Consider the following 20,411-nt stretch of genomic DNA (forward strand, 5'->3'; position numbering starts at 1 on the left):
CTTGGGGAGCTCTTCTCTTTCCCAGTATTTCTCTCTCTCTTCTCCCAGTAAACATACAGGGCCCGGGGCACCTGGGGGACACACCTCTAATTAGCTGGCTGTTTGGCCTGCTGAGTAACTTTCATGTTTAATGGCCATGTTGGGTCCTGCCTGGGGGACCAGTTAAAACAACACTCCACGTTCACTTAGCGACACACACCAGAGTTACAGCAGTTATACAGCTGAGCTAAATAACCATTCAGTTCTAAGCCTGGCGAAGAGGCAGGGAAGCAGGCAACAGGCCAGGGTTGCAGATGAAGCTGTTGTCATCTTCTAAGTACGTGAGAGGGAAGGAGAGAGAGAGGAGAGTGCGTGTGAATGCATAATGTGACATTTATATTTCCCCATCTCTGAACAGACAATAGGGTGTCCTAGTTCGATTATTTTCTAGATTTGACAGAGGCTAGACATATTTTAGAGATATAGACATACTGTAGCATGGGCGCGCACACACACACACTCCCTTCTTCCACCACTAAGGCACTACCTTTCCCACCACTAAGGTGCTACTTGATTGCTTGTGTTTAATTAGTAACCAGCCCACTCCAGAGCTGTCATCACGTTAAACTATTAAGTCCTGAAGTAGAGATGCTGCTGTTTTAATTAGGATGCCATTGTCAGAGAGGATTGTGGAAGAGATGCACAGGATTCATAGACCTCTTGTCTTTTCATGCTGGGCAACACTTTAACCCTCTCTACCCCTTTCCTCTATACCCCTCTCTACTTCCGGGGAAGGGGGTAGAGAGGGGGTTCTTTTGTAGTGGTTGACTAATTAGATTGATTAGAGCTGAGCTGGCGTTGGCGACAGAGAGACAGGAAGAGGAAATGGAGACAGATGACCCTAACCTGTACGGCTGCTGCTGCTGCTACGCCACAGGAATGACAATATGTCTACTCTGTGGTAGGAATGACAATATGTCTACTCTGTGGTAGGAATGACAATATGTCTACTCTGTGGTAGGAATGACAATATGTCTACTCTGTGGTAGGAATGACAATATGTCTACTCCAGGACTGACCAACCCTGTTCCTGGAGAGCTACCATCCTGTAGGTTTTTACTCCAACCCTAATCTAGCACACCTGATTCTAATAATTAGCAGGTTGATAAGATGAATCAGGTTAGTAACACCTGGGGTTGGAGCGAAAACCTACAGGAGGGTAGCTCTCCAGGAACAGGGTTGGGCAACCCTGGTCTACTCTGTGGTAGGAATGGCAATATCATGGCGACTCTGTGGTAGGAATGGCAATATCATGGCTACTCTGTGGTAGGAAAAGCAATATGTCTACTCTGTGGTAGGAATTACAATATGTATACTATGTGGTAGGAATGGCAATATGTCTAAAGTGTGATAGGGATGGTAGTGTGGGTAGTCAGTGATAGGAATAGGCTATGGTTAATCTGTACTACCGTGGAGAATAGCTGACCTGCTAATCCACAAGACACAATTAGACCAGGCATGTGAGGGGAAAGCCAACTGGCTAAAGTCCTACAGTCCTTTTGATTGCTCCCTCCCTCCACTCTCTCTCTTTCTTTTTTTTCTATCTGCCTTTCTCTCTTCCTCTTGCTCTCTCTTTTTCTCTCCTTCTGTATCTCTCATCTCCATTTGTATTCCTTCTTCCCCATCTCTCTCTCTTTCTCTCACTCTCTCTGCTGTCTCTCGCTGTATGTGATTGCGTTGCTCTCTGTCTTGCTGTCTCTCTGTCAGTCGTTGTTGTATTCTGACTGCAGGACAGCATTATAAGTCGTTGCTGTATTCTGACTGCAGGACAGCGTTATAAGTCGTTGTTGTATTCTGACTGCAGGACAGTGTTATAAGTCTTTGTTGAATTCTGACTGCAGGACAGCGTTATAAGTCGTTGTTGTATTCTGACTGCTGGACAGCGTTATAAGTTGTTGTTGTATTCTGACTGCAGGTCAGCGTTATAAGTCATTGTTCTTCTCTGACTGCAGGACAGCGTTATAAGTCATTGGCTACCACCACCAGAGGGGTACTATAGGACTCAGAAAAGAGCTGGTGTGCTCCCCACTCCATTCATTGAGTAGACACAAACACACACACACTGGAGTAACTATCTGTCGGGAAGAGAACAGGTGGGCACAGTGTGTATTCTGCACTTCCTGTAGAGAGAATGTTTGGTATGAGGGAGGGAGAAAGAGAGAAGGGGAGGGAGGGAATAATGACTGAGAGAGCTGGAGTAGAGTGAAGGGAGGGAGGGAGGGAGGGAGGGAGGGAGGGAGGGAGGGAGGGAGGAAGGGAATAATGACAGAGAGCTGGAGTAGAGTGAAAGAGTGGAGGGAGGGAGGGAGGGAGGGAGGGAGGGAGGGAGGGAGGGAGGGAGGGAATAATGACAGAGAGCTGGAGTAGAGTGAAAGAGTGGAGGGAGGGAGGGAGGGAGGGAGTGAGGGAGAAGGGGAGTGAGGAAGGGAATAATGACTGAGAGAGCTGGAGTAGAGTGAAAGAGTGGAGGGAGGGAGAATAAGAATACCAACACACACACTGGAAATCCTCAAATATACATTTTCCTCCTAAGCTACAATAGTTCAGGTAAATGTGTAACTACTATTAAACACTATATACACTGTAGCTGTCAGTCACTCCCTCTGCCTACTGGATCACAAATTATATCTCACTGAGTGTAAACCACTGGGGAGCTAAGACAGCTGAGGGCCTCAGACTGCTAGGTGCTTTCCAACCACAAGATGCATAGCAGTTACGCATATCAGGTCCAATTGAAAAATAACAAACATGTAACACATCTAACAGCCCAAATTCCTCTTCTTTAGACTGATCTGGGCTGAGCTCCCAAAACTTCGTAGCACTAAGATCATCGTTCATCCATTGCCTACCGATGGACTTCAGATGATCTTTTTTTAAATGTAGTATTTTATGGACACAGTCAATTATACAATCATTATATTTTGTTTGTTTTTACTCCTGAACTTCAGATGATCTTAGCGGTAATAAAAGTTTTGGGAAACTCAGCGCTGCCCAGTACAAATGACTGTGTGTACTGGCAATGCTGGTTGCCCTGGAAACTGCCCCTTCCTCAACCCAACCACAATTGCATCTCACTGGAGGTTTGATGGAGCAGAGGGTATCAAGGGCATCTGACATCTCGTTGGTTCCTAATCTTGTTTCTGGGGGGCCTGGCTTTGTGTTGCACAGCATGGGCAGAGGGAATGGGGTTTTAATGGTGGATTTAGACACAGAGGGATCATTCCAATGTCAGATGCCCATGCTCTAATGATTTGAAATTAGATTCCTGAGGAGAACAAAATGTGAATAGAGAAGGAGTAAGAAAGAATATGTGTGTGCGTGCGTATGTTTTGTTGTTTATATTTCCGTCCCCATCGCATTCCGTCTCTCTTCATCCCTCTGTCCCTCCTCTCACTCATCCCCCTCTCCTCGGACCATGCTACCAATGTCACTCTATTGTTGTCACAACAACAGCTTCTGGAAAGGGATCTTTATGACTCTCTCTCTGAACCTCACAGAAACCACTATTTCACATCTCTGTTATGAGGAGGGAATAGACCTTCTCACAGGGAATGGCAAATGGAGAAGGAGAGAATAGAGGAGGACCATCAGTGGCTTGCCTATAGAGAGTGATTTAACAGATGTGATTGTGCTCCAGTCCCCTAATGGCAGAGGTGTGATATAAATCTAAATCTCCTCTTTAGAGCTAATTCATCTCAGGTCTGATTTAATAAAGGGCCTGAACCTACCATTAGTCATTATCAATAAGGGCTCTAGAGCCTCAGACATGCTGCTCATTAACACAGAGGGGTGGCGTGTGTGGGGGGGAGGGGTGTTTTGCTCCATATCATACAGGGATGATTTCTGTATTTTGAAAGTTACATATCTTGAAAACTTGATTGCTGACAAGCAAAACATTTTGGGACTATGTCAACAATGGACTAATGACAAATACAAAAATATTGGTTTTGGGTGGAATTTTCCTTTAAGGGCACAAAAGCTGACCCTGAAAACAACACTGACCCTGAATCAGTTTTCTAGAGGCAACATCAGCCTTCTACCATTAAAGTTATATTGGTCAGCTGGTTATTGATCAGGATGCAGTCGTTGATGGGGTGAAACGGTCAGAAGCCCTGTCTGGTTTGGCCTGTCTGAGACCATGAACCCTAACATCTGACCTCTGTCAGTGCTCCCTGGGGAGTCTGGGTTGTAGGTGAGACGTGTGTCAGTGACAGAAGCTAACGACTGAAGGGGAGGAGGAAAGATATAAAAAATAAAATGTGTCGATGACGTGGGCCGATTATCCTCTCAGGCCTCATCCCCTCGCTATTGCCGGAGTTAGCTCGGTAGGCTAATCTCGTTAGCAAGATTCTCTCCTAAATGGATTGTTGGATGTCGTTAGCATAAACTCTCTGTGGCCATGTGGAATACAGTGTGGACAGTGACTCATGGACAGTGTGTGAAGTTACAGTGACAGGGAGAAGGATGGAAAAAGTCAATTCAATTTAGATGCATTGTCCTCAAACTGATGTTTTAGGTCAAATTATTATTGTCCCCGTATGATTTGAAGCGATGCCACCATGTCTGGTAACAAGCAGCCTAAAGAAAAGAGTCCCTGCTGTTGAATGAGTCTATACCTTCATCCCAGAGAAGAAAGAGTGAAGTGCCACCATTCCTTTCATCCCCCTCTCCTCTCCTCTCCTCAGTCTCCCACTGTCCTTATCTATTAATGAACTAGAATCCTCTTAAGAGCAGAAGGCTGAGGATGTGTTACTACCTAGCCTAGTATCTGTAAATTACAGAGTCCTAAAGTCCTTTTCATTTATTTAAACCTTTTTTCTATTTGACTTTCTATCTTCTCTCTCTCTCCCCTCTTTCTTTCTTTCTTTCTTTTTCTTTCTTGCTTTCTTTCTTGTTTGTTTCTTTCTCTCTCTCTCCATCTCTCTCTCTCTCTTTCCCCCTCTCCCTCTCTGCAGTTACTACTGGTGAGAGTCACTTTTTAAGGAGTGGACCACACTATCAGGTCAGTTTGTTCTTTTTTGAAAAGACCCGTTGTTGTGCTCAAGGTTCTATTCACTCCAATAGAACACACCATTTGTGTCTATATTGTTCACACATGGCAGATAGATGATACTGTAGCCAGCCTGATCCCAGATCTGTTGGCGCATCGGCGTGATAATGACAAGGGGTTGACAAGAGAACACAAACAGATCTGGGATCAGGCTAGAATATTCACACACACCTGGGGGCCTACTGAATCTTATGTGATGCTCATTAGATTAACCTGAGCAGTAGCCTAACACCCCTACTCATAGAAACCAACTAGTGAATCATACACTGGAATACATATTGGGATGTGATTAAAAGACTGGGGCTGGCCTGTTTGTCTGCCTGCGGTGGTTGGCATCGTTCACTCTCTCCCTCACACTGGATGAGATTTATTCACCCTGGTTTGACTGCTAAATGTAGGCCCACCCTCCTCCTGTACCACTCCACCATTCTTTCCCTTACTGCTTCATGTAGGCCCACCCTCCTCCTGTACCACTCCACCATTCTTTCCCCTACTGCTGCATGTAGGCTCACCCTCCTCCTGTACCACTCCACCCTTTTTCCCATACTGCTACATGTAGGCCCACCCTCCTCCTGTACCACTCCACCATTCTTTCCCCTACTGCTTCATGTAGGCCCACCCTCCTCCTGTACCACTCCACCATTCTTTCCCATACTGCTGCATGTAGGCCCACCTTCCTCCTGTACCACTCTTCCATTCTTTCCCTACTTCTTCATGTAGGCCAACCCTCCTCCTGTACCACTTCACCATTCTTTCCCATTCTGCTGCATGTAGGCCCACCCTACTCCTGTACCACTCCACCATTCTTTCCCATACTGCTGCATGTAGGCCCACCCTCCTCCTGTACCACTCCACCATTCTTTCCCCTACTGTTTCATGTAGGCCCACCCTCCTCCTGTACCACTCCACCATTCTTTCCCATACTGCTGCATGTAGGCCCACCTTCCTCCTGTACCACTCCACCATTATTTTTCCTACTGCTTCATGTAGGCCCACCCTCCTCCTGTACCACTCCACCATTATTTGCCCTACTGCTGCATGTAGGCCCACCCTCCTCCTGTACCACTCCACCATTCTTTCCCTACTGCTTCATGTAGGCCAACCCTCCTCCTGTACCACTCCACCATTCTCTCCCATACTGCTGCATGTAGGCCCACCCTCCTCCTGTACCACTCCACCATTCTTTTCCCCTACTGCTTCATGTAGGCCCACCCTCCTCCTGTACCACTCCACCATTCTTTCCCCATACTGCTGCATGTAGGCCCACCCTCCTCCTGTACCACTCCACCATTCTTTCCCCTACTGCTTCATGTAGGCCCACTTTCCTCCTGAACCACTCCACCATTCTCTCCCCTACTGATTCATGTAGGCCCACCCTCCTCCTGTACCACTCCACCATTCTCTCCCATAATGCTGCATGTAGGCCCACCCTCCTCCTGTACCACTCCACCATTCTCTCCCATACTGCTGCATGTTGGCCCACCCGCCTCCTGTACCACTCCACCATTCTTTCCCATACTGCTGCATGTAGGACCACCCTCCTCCTGTACCACTCCACCATTCTTTCCCATACTGCTGCATGTAGGCCCACCCTCCTCCTGTACCACTCCACCATTCTCTCCCATACTGCTGCATGTAGGCCCACCCTCCTCCTGTACCACTCCACCATTCTTTTCCACAACTGCTTCATGTAGGCCCACCCTCCTCCTGTACCACTCCACCATTCTTTCCCCATACTGCTGCATGTAGGCCCACCCTCCTCCTGTACCACTCCACCATTCTCTCCCCTACTGATTCATGTAGGCCCACCCTCCTCTTGTACCACTCCACCATTCTTTCCCCTACTGCTTCATGTAGGCCCACTTTCCTCCTGTACCACTCCAACATTCTCTCCCCTACTGATTCATGTAGGCCCACCCTCCTCCTGTACCACTCCACCATTCTCTCCCATAATGCTGCATGTAGGCCCACCCTCCTCCTGTACCACTCCACCATTCTTTCCCATACTGCTGCATGTAGGCCCACCCTCCTCCTGTACCACTCCACCATTCTTTCCCATACTGCTGCATGTAGGCCCACCCTCCTCCTGTACCACTCCACCATTCTTTCCCATACTGCTGCAGGTAGGCCCACCCTCCTCCTGCACCACTCCACCATTCTCGCCCCTACTGCTTCATGTAGGCCCACCCTCCTCCTGTACCACTCCATCATTCTTTCCCCTACTGCTTCATGTAGGCCCACCCTCCTCCTGTACCACTCCACCATTCTTTTCCCCTACTGCTTCATGTAGGCCACCCCTCCTCGTTTACCACTCCACCATGCTTCCCCCCTACTGCTTCATGTAGGCCAACTCTCCTCCTGTACCACTCCACCATTCTTTCCCATACTGCTGCATGTAGGCCCACCCTCCTCCTGTACCACTCCACCATTCTCTCCCCTACTGATTCATGTAGGCCCACCCTCCTCCTGTACCACTCCACCATTCTTTCCCCTACTGCTTCATGTAGGCCCACCCTCCTCCTGTACCACTCCACCATTCTCTCCCCTACTGATTCATGTAGGCCCACCTCCTCCTGTACCACTCCACCATTCTTTCCCATACTGCTGCATGTAGGCCCACCCTCCTCCTGTACCACTCCACCATTCTTTCCCCTACTGATTCATGTAGGCCCACCCTCCTCCTGTACCACTCCACCATTCTTTCCCATACTGCTGCATGTAGGCCCACCCTCCTCCTGTACCACTCCACCATTCTTTCCCCTACTGTTTCATGTAGGCCCACCCTCCTCCTGTACCACTCCACCATTCTTTCCCATACTGCTGCATGTAGGCCCACCCTCCTCCTGTACCACTCCACCATTCTCTCCCCTACTGCTTCATGTAGGCCCAACCTCCTCCTGTACCACTCCATCATTCTTTCCTCTACTGCTTCATGTAGGCCCACCCTCCTCCTGTACCACTCCACCATTCTCTCCCCTACTGATTCATGTAGGCCCACCATCCTCCTGTACCACTCCACCATTCTTTTCCCCTACTGCTTCATGTAGGGCCACCGTCCTCCTGTACCACTCCACCATTCTTTCCCCATACTGCTGCATGTAGGCCCACCCTCCTCCTGTACCACTCCACCATTCTCTCCCCTACTGATTCATGTAGGCCCACCCTCCTCCTGTACCACTCCACCATTCTCTCCCCTACTGCTTCATGTAGGCCCACCCTCCTCCTGTACCACTCCACCATTCTTTCCCCTACTGCTTCATGTAGGCCCACCCTCCTCCTGTACCACTCCACCATTCTCTCCCCTACTGATTCATGTAGGCCCACCCTCCTCCTGTACCACTCCACCATTCTTTTCCCCTACTGCTTCATGTAGGCCCACCCTCCTCCTGTACCACTCCACCATTCTTTCCCCATACTGCTGCATGTAGGCCCACCCTCCTCCTGTACCACTCCACCATTCTCTCCCCTACTGATTCATGTAGGCCCACCCTCCGCCTGTACCACTCCACCATTCTTTCCCCTACTGCTTCATGTAGGCCCACTTTCCTCCTGTACCACTCCACCACTCTCTCCCCTACTGATTCATGTAGGCCCACCCTCCTCCTGTACCACTCCACCATTCTTTCCCATACTGCTGCATGTAGGCCCACCCTCCTCCTGTACCACTCCACCATTCTCTCCCCTACTGATTCATGTAGGCCCACCCTCCTCCTGTACCACTCCACCATTCTTTCCCCTACTGCTTCATGTAGGCCCACCCTCCTCCTGTACCACTCCACCATTCTTTCCCATACTGCTGCATGTAGGCCCAACCTCCTCCTGTACCACTCCACCATTCTTTCCCATACTGTTTCATGTAGGCCCACCCTCCTCCTGTACCACTCCACCATTCTTTCCCATACTGCTGCATGTAGGCCCACCCCCCTCCTGTACCACTCCACCATTCTCTCCCCTACTGATTCATGTAGGCCCACCCTCCTCCTGTACCACTCCACCATTCTTTCCCATACTGCTGCATGTAGGCCCACCCTCCTCCTGTACCACTCCACCATTCTTTCCCATACTGATTCATGTAGGCCCACCCTCCTCCTGTACCACTCCACCATTCTTTCCCATACTGCTGCAAGTAGGCCCACCCTCCTCCTGTACCACTCCACCATTCTTTCCCATACTGCTGCATGTAGGCCCACCCCTCCTCCTGTACCACTCCACAATTCTCTCCCATACTGCTGCATGTAGGCCCACCATCCTTCTGTACCACTCCACCTTTCTTTCCCATACTGCTGCATGTAGGCCCACCCTCCTCCTGTACCACTCCACCATTCTTTCCCATACTGCTGCATGTAGGCCCACCCTCCTCCTGTACCACTCCACCATTCTTTCCCCTACTGCTTCATGTAGGCCCACCCTCCTCCTGTACCACTCCACCATTCTTTCCCCTACTGCTGCATGTAGGCCCACCCTCCTCCTGTACCACTCCATCATTCTTCCCCCTACTGCTTCATGTAGGCCCACCCTCCTCCTGTACCACTCCACCATTATTTCCCATACTGCTGCATGTAGGCCCACCCTCCTCCTGTACCACTCCACCATTCTCTCCCCTACTGATTCATGTAGGCCCACCCTCCTCCTGTACCACTCCACCATTCTTTCCCCTACTGCTTCATGTAGGCCCACCCTCCTCCTGTACCACTCCACCATTCTCTCCCCTACTGATTCATGTAGGCCCACCCTCCTCCTGTACCACTCCACCATTCTTTCCCATACTGCTGCATGTAGGCCCACCCTCCTCCTGTACCACTCCACCATTCTTTCCCCTACTGCTTCATGTAGGCCCACCCTTCTACTGTACCACTCCACCATTCTTTCCCATACTGCTGCATGTAGGCCCACCCTCCTCCTGTACCACTCCACCATTCTCTCCCCTACTGATTCATGTAGGCCCACCCTCCTCCTGTACCACTCCACCATTCTTTCCCATACTGCTGCAAGTAGGCCCACCCTCCTCCTGTACCACTCCACCATTCTTTCCCATACTGCTGCATGTAGGCCCACCCTCCTCCTGTACCACTCCACAATTCTCTCCCATACTGCTGCATGTAGGCCCACCATCCTCCTGTACCACTCCACCTTTCTTTCCCATACTGCTGCATGTAGGCCCACCCTCCTCCTGTACCACTCCACCATTCTTTCCCATACTGCTGCATGTAGGCCCACCCTCCTCCTGTACCACTCCACCATTCTTTCCCCTACTGCTTCATGTAGGCCCACCCTCCTCCTGTACCCCTCCACCATTCTTTCCCCTACTGCTGCATGTAGGCCCACCCTCCTCCTGTACCACTCCATCATTCTTCCCCCTACTGCTTCATGTAGGCCCACCCTCCTCCTGTACCACTCCACCATTATTTCCCATACTGCTGCATGTAGGCCCACCCTCCTCCTGTACCACTCCACCATTCTCTCCCCTACTGATTCATGTAGGCCCACCCTCCTCCTGTACCACTCCACCATTCTTTCCCCTACTGCTTCATGTAGGCCCACCCTCCTCCTGTACCACTCCACCATTCTCTCCCCTACTGATTCATGTAGGCCCACCCTCCTCCTGTACCACTCCACCATTCTTTCCCATACTGCTGCATGTAGGCCCACCCCTCCTCCTGTACCACTCCACCATTATTTCCCCTACTGCTTCATGTAGGCCCACCCTTCTACTGTACCACTCCACCATTCTTTCCCCTACTGCTGCATGTAGGCCCACCCTTCTCCTGTACCACTCCACCATTCTTTCCCCTACTGCTTCATGTAGGCCCACCCTCCTCCTGTACCACTCCACCATTCTTTCCCATACTCCTGCATGTAGGCCCACCCTCCTCCTGTACCACTCCACCATTCTCTCCCCTACTGCTTCATGTAGGCCCACCCTCCTCCTGTACCACTCCACCATTCTTTCCCATACTGCTGCATGTAGGCCCACCCTCCTCCTGTACCACTCCACCATTCTTTCCCCTACTGCTTCATGTAGGCCCACCCTCCTCCTGTACCACTCCACCATTCTTTCCCCTACTGCTGCATGTAGGCCCACCCTCCTCCTGTACCACCACCATTCTTTCCCATTCTGCTGCATGTAGGCCCACCCTCCTCCTGTACCACTCCATCATTCTTTCCCATACTGCTTCATGTAGGCCCACCCTCCTCCTGTACCACTCCACCATTCTTTCCCATACTGCTGCATGTAGGCCCACCCTCCTCCTGTACCACTCCACCATTCTTTCCCATACTGCTACATGTAGGCCCACCCTCCTCCTGTACCACTCCACCATTTATTCCCATACTGCTGCATGTAGGCCCACCCTCCTCCTGTATCACTCCACTATTCTATCCCATACTGCTTCATGTAGGCCCACCCTCCTCCTGTACCACTCCACCATTCTTTCCCTTACGGACTATCTATTTTTCTCTTTATCTACACCTGTCTGTCTGTCTGTCTGTCTGCGTACAGTTAGTGTACTGTAGATGTACTTTTAATATCACTGGTCAATATCCCATTTGAGATCCTAAATGGACATTAGTTCAATGGTACAGAGTCCCTGAAGGGAGGTGTGTATGACCGCCATGGGGGTGTCCACACTGATTTAGTCTGATCTCACTCTACCCCTCACTTTGGTTCTTAGCACGCACACATTGCCCTCACCAATACCACATTGTCTACCAGGGGAGACTAGGGGTTGGACGACTGGCGTGAAGGGCGGTTGGGAGAGGTGTTGAGTGTGTGTGTGTGTGGGGGTCTGTGTCTTTGTGTGTGTGTGTCTGACTGCATCTAGAGGAATTGTATTCTAATGAAGGCAGACAGGCTCTCCCTGTCAGCTCTGCCGGATTACACTCAGCTTCTCATTTAGCTTGTCTCCCTCGTCACACACACACACACGCACACACACACTCATATACAGCACACACACACACACACACACACACACACACACACACACACACTCACACACTGAACACCCTCCTCTCCCAGCTCACTCCTCCCTCCCCTCTCCCAGCTCCCTTCACTCCTCCCCCCTTCTCTCCCAGGTCCCTTCACTCCCCTCCTCCTCCTCTTTCCCAGCCTCAGCCCCCTGCTTTAACGCTACACCACTCTATCAACATATCTACTGACGTTGACATTTTCCATTTGGCAGGCCCTATATCTTCTTGCCATGCCCATTGCCTTGGTAACGATTGGTGGGGGCATCAGCTGGTGGAGTGCGCGAGTTGCCCTGTGGGCCGACTAGTCGGCTGCCCGCTCCAAACCTGACAGAAGCACAGCGGGCCTTTTACAGCAGATTTAATAAGGCAAATAATGAGATCACCCGTAGCCAGTAATAACGCCTTAATTCATTTGGGATTAATTAATTATTGCCTGGTGAGCTACTTAGCGGTGACCAAAAATATGCAAATACCAAATATTCAGTTCTTGCTACATTACATATGTTTTCGGTTATTCTAATGAGATCTTTCAATGGTTATTAAATGAATACTTTATTTAGTTTTGACAATAAACACAAACATAAAAAAAATAACATTAATTTATTTTATAGCATCAAGTCCGCCCAGGTTATTTAATGATTTCTAAGGCTTTTTATATCCTCTCCCATTTCCCTCCTCTTCAAATGAAATCTTTGCAATCTCTCATTTTAGCTGAATTAAAGCCACTTTGAGTGGTATTGAGGGGGCTGAAGGCTAATGAATGGGGAACCTCCTCCTGTGTTTAACTGTTTATCGTGTTCCTGATGGAGATAGTTTAACTGTTTATCGTGTTCCTGATGGAGGTAGTTTAACTGTTTATCGCGTATGTGTATGAATCTCCTGCAGCCGACAAATCCTCCACCCATTCCACTCATCTTTCAGTTAGGCTTCTGAATTACCTGTCATCTCCTCTTTGATGAGATAACAATCACAGGGAATGAAGGTGGAGGGAATCATTAATTTCATGTTGAGATGTGAATAATTTGGAAGAGGCTATGGCTGTATTCCATATATGGGTGAATTCAATGTTCTGGTGTGTTTCAGGTGTGCTATCTTTCTCTCTCGTTGAACTCACCATTGTAGGCAGAGAACACAGACTCAGAGGCGGAGGTTACCTCCCAAATGGCACCCTATTCCCTAAAGTAGTGCTCTATATTGTGAATAGCGAGCCATTTGGAACACACACGGAGGCTGTCCTGTTGGCTCTTAAGGCTTGAGAGCTCTTTAAAGACCCCAAGAACAAAAACACTCCCAAGAAAACCCTACACTAGCAAAGCGATTTCAAGCCATTTTTGTCAGCTTGAGAGGATGGGTGGTGTGAATTGACTAACATTTAACAGCACTCCCCTGCTAGCGCGCGCACACACACACACACAGACATGCATGCGAGGACCAACTGGCAAGTGTCTTTACTGCATTTTCAACCTCTCCCTGACCGAGTCTGTAATACCTACATGTTTCAAGCAGACCACCATAGTCCCTGTGCCAAAGAAAGCGAAGGTAACCTGCCTAAATGACTACCGCCCCATAGCACTCACGTCGGTAGCCATTAATTGCTTTGAAAGGCTGGTCATGGCTCACATCAACACCATCATCCCGGAAACCCTGGACCCACTCCAATTCGCATACCGCCCCAACAGATCCACAGATGACGCAATCTCAATCGCACTCCACACTGCCCTTTCCCACCTGGATAAAAGGAACACCTATGTGAGAATGCTGTTCATTGACTACAGCCCAACGTTCAACACCATTGTGCCCACAAAGCTCATCACTAAGCTAAGGACCCTGGGACTAAACACCTCCCACTGCAACTGGATCCTGGACTTCCTGACTGGCCGCCCCCAGGTGGTAAGGGTGGCCAACAACACATCTGCCACACTGATCCTCAACACGGGGGCTCCTCAGGGGTGCGTGCTTAGTCAAGCACGACTCCAACTCCATCATTAAGTTTGCTAACGACTGGTGGTAGGCCTGATCACCGACAACGATGAGACAGCCTATAGGGAGGAAGTCAGAGACCTGGCAGTGTGGTGCCAGGACAACAACCTCTCCCTCAACGTGAGCAAGACAAAGGAGCTGATCGTGGACTACAGGAAAAGGAGGGCCGAACCTGCCCCCATTCACATCGACGGGGCTGTAGTGGAGCGGGTTGAGAGCTTCAAGTTCCTTGGTGTCCACATCACCAACAAACTATCATGGTCCAAACACACCAAGAAAGTCATGAAGAGGGCACGACAACGCCTTTTCCCCCTCAGGAGACTGAAAAGATTTAGCATGGGTCCCCAGATCCTCAAACAGTTCTACAGCTGCACCATCGAGAGCATCCTAACTAGTTGCATCACCGCCTGGTATGGCCCAAAAAATGGTCAAAGACTCCAGTCACCCAAGTCATAGACTGTTCTCTCTGCTACCGCACAGTAAGTGGTACCGGAGCACCAAGTCTAGGTCCAAAAGGCTACTTAACAGCTTCTACCCCCAAGCCATAAGACTCCTGAACAATTAATCAAATGGCCACCCGGACTATTTGCATTGACACCCCCCCCTCGCTGTTTATTATCTATGCATAGTCACTTTACCCCTACCTACATGTACAAATTACCTCTACTAACCTGTACCCCCGCACATTGACTCGGTACCGGTACCCCCTGTATATAGCCTCATTATTGTTATTTTATTGTGTTACTTTATTTATTTTAATTTATTTTACTTTAGTTTATTTAGTAAATATTTTCTTAACTCTATTTTCTTAAAACTGCATTGTTGGTTAAGAGCTTGTAAGTAAGCATTTCACAGTGTTGTATTCGGCGCGTGTGACAAATACATTTTTATTTTATTTTATACACACACAGACACAGTGGGTTTGGGAGCAGGAAGCCTGTTTGTGGAGGTGTGTGACGACCTCTATCCCATTACAGGACAGTGGCAGTGAAGGATCACTGCCAGCGGCTGTACAGGAGGGTTATTGATACACCAGAGAAAGGCAGCTCATTTAATCAGATGATTAATCAGGTAGAACAGGGCAGGGTAGGGCCGGAGTAGGAAAGCACCGTGCTTCTTCCCTCTACTGAGGGGCCAATCCACTCAACTTCTATGAACCAATGAATTAATGAAATAGCATACGTATGTAACATATCCTGTGTGTGTGTGTGTGTGTGTGTGTGCGCGTGTGTGCGTGCGTGCGCATGCGTGCGTGCGTGCGTGTGTGTGTGTTTGTGTAGCTGCCTCCCATATCCTCCTCTGCTTGGACCATAACTCACCCTACTAGCCTCCCAGGCCCATAGAGGCAGTAAACAGTGGTGGTGACAGAGGCCTCCAGGCCATAGAGGAGGCAGTAAACAGTGGTGGTGACAGAGGCCTCCAGGCCCATAGAGGAGGCAGTAAACAGTGGTGGTGACAGAGGCCTCCAGGCCCATAGAGGAGGCAGTAAACAGTGGTGGTGACAGAGGCCTCCAGGCCATAGAGGAGGCAGTAAACAGTGGTGGTGACAGAGGCCTCCAGGCCATAGAGGAGGCAGTAAACAGTGGTGGTGGCCTACTGAGCTACAGCACCACAGGCTGGGTGGTCAATAACACCAGGCAGGTAGGCAGAGCTGGGACTAAAGACTGGTAGGGATGAAGGGAACTACAGACTGGGAGTGATACTGAGGACTGGGAGTGATGAAGGGGACTGAGGACTGGGAGTGATGAAGAGGACTGAGGACTGGGAGTGATGAAGGGGACTGAGGACTGGGAGTGATGAAGGGGACTAGAGACTGGGAGTGATGAAGGGGACTAGAGACTCGGAGTGATGAAGGGGACTAGAGACTGGGAGTGATGAAGAGGACTGAGGACTGGGAGTGATGAAGGGGACTGAGGACTGGGAGTGATGAAGGGGTCTGAGGACTGGGAGTGATGAAGAGGACTGAGGACTGGGAGTGATGAAGGGGCCTGAGGACTGGGATTGATGAAGGGGACTAGAGACTGGGAGTGGTGAAGGGGACTGAGGACTGGGAGTGATGAAGGGGACGGAGGACTGGGAGTGATGAAGAGGACTGGGAGTGATGAAGGGGACTGAGGACTTGGAGTGATGAAGAGGACTGAGGACTGGGAGTGATGAAGGGGACTGAGGACTGGGAGTGATGAAGGGGACTAGAGACTGGAAGTGATGAAGGGGGCTAGAGACTGGGAGTGATGAAGAGGACTGAGGACTGGGAGGGATGAAGGGGACTAGAGACTGGGAGTGATGAAGGGGACTAGAGACTGGGAGTGATGAAGAGGACTGAGGACTGGGAGTGATGAAGGGGACTAGAGACTGGGAGTGATGAAGAGGACTGAGGACTTGGAGTGATGAAGGGGATTGAGGACTGGGAGTGATGAAGGGGCCTGAGGACTGGGAGTGATGAAGAGGACTGAGGACTGGGAGTGTTGAAGGGTACTAGAGACTGGGAGTGATGAAGGGGACTAGAGACTGGGAGTGATGAAGGGGACTAGAGACTGGGAGTGATGAAGAGGACTGAGGACTTGGAGTGATGAAGGGGACTGAGGACTGGGAGTGATGAAGGGGCCTGAGGACTGGGAGTGATGATGGGGACTGAGGACTGGGAGTGTTGAAGGGTTCTAGAGACTGGGAGTGATGAAGGGGACTAGAGACTGGGAGTGATGAAGAGGACTGAGGACTGGGAGTGATGAAGGGGACTGAGGACTTGGAGTGATGAAGGGGACTGAGGACTGGGAGTGATGAAGGGGACTGAGGACTGGGAGTGATGAAGGGGACTGGGGACTTAACTCCTATTCTCTTTTATCTTAACTCCTATTCTCTGTCTCTCTCTGTCTCTCTCTGTTTGTCTAGGCAGCAGGCCTAAGGGATTTCACACAGCCATATGAATGATTCATTGTGCTCTGTAGAGTGTGTGTCCTGACGAGGAAACGGAGAAGAGAGGAGAGGAGAAGGAGAGGAGAAAGAGAGATACAAAGGCTGACAGACACTCACCAACAACCCACAGCAACACAGACACTACAACCCCCACAATGCCCAGGGACATTCATTATTACAACTCTATGGTGATTCATATGCAGAAAATACCCTGCATTCCTCATGTAGGCCACAGAAACAACATAATCATTTCTAATTTACATTCCACATGTCCTAGCGTGCATAGATTATCTAAGAGATAATTAAGACATACTAAATAATTAAGTGAACAATAATGTTAATTCATGAATAATAAATGAATAATGTGTGTATATAGGATCACGGGACGTGGCACTGAGATTGATAGTATAGCCTAGATAAGACCTTCTCCACTGAGAGGAAGACTGCTGTTGCTGTTTCCTCCCACTGGGCATATTCATCATGGTACCATCATCTCACCACTATAGTTACACACTCATGTATTATTTACCAAGCTAATCCCACTGCAGAAGTGTGGTACATGTGAGGATCAATGTGGCTTGGCCTGGCTGCTGTATCCAGCCTTGTGTAAATCTGTGGGATTTTCAGATTTATTCATTGGTTGGTTGGTTGGTTGATTTCTGAATGACTGTGTGTTTTGATTTCAAGACCAGGTTCATACCAACTCACTCACTTACTGTTCTTCTCCTCCTATTCTCACTTGGCCTATGTGGAGAGAGAGATTTTTATTCTGTGTGTGTGTTGTCTCTGTAGTGTGGCATGTAGAGTGGTTGGGTTTGATATGTGGACGAGACACGAGTGAGTCTGGTACCATAATAATAAAACAATGGTCACCAACTGATATAGATCCAGTGTGTGTGTGAGAGTGTGAGAGAAAGCACACACACACAACCCACCCTCCAGCCCAGTGGAGAGCCCATTGCATGAAAGCCTGTTTCATTACATTTCAGATTAGAGTTGTGGCCAAGCGGCTGCCTGGGCAGTGAATTATGCGTCTGTTACCTGCTAAGGCTTCTGGGGGAATGAGGCTGGCTGCATTCTCCCTGCTTCTCGTGACCTTGGAGGTCATTTGGAGGAAGGACGCATTCATCACTGTGACACATGTATGCTGGGGGAGAGAGAGAGAGCGAGAGGGGAGAGAGGAGAGAGAGGGAGGAGAGAGAGGCTGATAGCCACAACACCCATGCTAGACTGTTAACCCCCACCACCAACACAACACTATAGCGTGTTTTGGCTCAGACTGCAGATTGAAAACATGGCCTCCTTTCTCCCCTCTATAACACTAAATTAAGAGTTTACTTTATGTTATGGCACTACTTTTGTTTGCCTCATAATAGCTTAGAATATTAAATGGATGCCATGACCTCTTCTTCTTGCTTTGTCTTTAGTTAACCAATGCTTCATATTTTTTATATGCATACTAGGTTAAAGGATAACAACTGGCAATGGGAATCAAGTTTACCTGTTTGTCTTCCTAGTCAACCTCATGTTCCTAATCACATTCATTATCTCATCCACATCTCCAGTTGGTCCATGGCTCCAACTGCAGTCCTGTCCTGCTCATCAATATAACACACACACACACACAGGGAGCGTCTCAGGGGGATCAGCGTTGCAGATAAGAGTACTGAGTGAAGTCAAGATCAACCTACAGCCTCTATTCTATCGCTCTCCCTAGCCCAGACTTACATACAGACAGTGTAATGGAGGGGTCGACAACATTCGGCCCGCGGCCTAAAAACCGTCCTGCAAGTGACTTTTTTTTTGCCCCCCCAAAGTTTTTAGCAAAAAAGAAAAACTAAAATCACCAGGAATTCAGCTAAAATTAAGTTTCATTTAGGAAATCTGTCACCAAGTATCACCACCAATAAAATAGACAGTGTAATCAAGGTATGAAATGATTGTTATTTCCAAATACAATCTCTTTTTGGGCTTAGTTGTGGTCAATTTGCAGTGTACAAATTATTATAATTATGTTCTGGCCCCCCATGCTGACAAAAATTGGCCTGCTGCTGAACCCAGGTGTGGTAGGCAATCTCAAACACACACACACATATATAAAGATATGTTTCTCTCTAATGACAATGCCTGACACATCGGCAGAGACAGTTTGATCAAGTGGGTATTTGCCCTATAGAAACAGATCACTATGTTATCCATGACTGATATATTTCCCTTTAGCACTTAGCGCTGCTAGCGTACCTCCTCCAAAACAACGGTGAGTGACTTTGGCAGGTGCGTGGGGCTGCTGAGGCACCAGCAGGCTTTGAAGGATGACAGTGCGAAGAGGCTTTGATGGCTGCGCTGCTCTTCACTTCCTGCCCCTCAGAGAGACATGCTCCCCTACGTGTCGCATCACAAGTGTAGATAAACAGAGTGCGTGTGTGTGTTAGTGGTGCACGGGTCAGCTGTTTCTTCACCCGCAACCGGCCGCAATTGCTAATAACCCATCCACAACCGCCCGACTACATGTGAAAATCTGAGGCACCCACCCAACCCTAACCCGCAAATATAGAAAATGCACTATAGGCTACAGTCAAAGACTGCAGAATGATTTTTTGACAGGGGGTGCAGGATTTTTTTTGCCTGATTTAGATACGTGTCAGCTTATAATTTCCGACATTTTGGTCGGCTATTTGTTAGTCAACTTGTCTATAATTAGATACCTGTAGCTTCTCTTCTGTCATTATATGTTGCCCTAGAAGCCTAAATAAACCCTTGCTCAAAAGAATAATGTAATAGATAGAATGAATGCTTCAATCTAGTTGACGTCGTTAAAGTTCTCTGTCATCTTTGTTCGCGGAGCAAAGACCTTTAGGGACTAGGGAAAAAATGCAATAACACAAAAAAAACCTGGAAAGATTTTCTGTGCAAAATGTCAAATTGACATCAGTTTGACCGGTTGTAAGGAAAAATAAGGCTGTGAAAACGACCCAATGTGTTCTGATAAGGTTTCAGTTCGGCTTCGATGCATATTTTATGTGGTTGAAATAGCTTACTATCAGCTGTTACGATGAAGACAGCACCTCTACAGATTGTATCTAACTGAGCATTGCATTCTCTCAAGATGTAGAAAGAAATCAATCATATTTCTCCACTACTGTTCCCAAGTCCAAATTTTGCCTACATTTGGTGTATAATTTTACTGCAAGAAATGCTTAATTCTACAGGAGTTATTATTAAGCCTACAGTGGGGAGAACAAGTATTTGATACACTGCCGATTTTGCAGGTTTTCCTACTTACAAAGCATGTAGAGGTCTGTAATTTTTATCATAGGTACACTTCAACTGTGAGAGACGGAATCTAAAAAAAAATCCAGAAAATCACATTGTATGATTTTTAAGTAATTAATTTGCATTTTATTGCATGACATAAGTATTTGAGCACCTACCAACCAGTAAGAATTCCAGCTCTCACAGA

Source organism: Coregonus clupeaformis, chromosome 7 (assembly GCF_020615455.1).
Source record: "Coregonus clupeaformis isolate EN_2021a chromosome 7, ASM2061545v1, whole genome shotgun sequence".
NCBI lineage: Eukaryota > Metazoa > Chordata > Actinopteri > Salmoniformes > Salmonidae > Coregonus > Coregonus clupeaformis.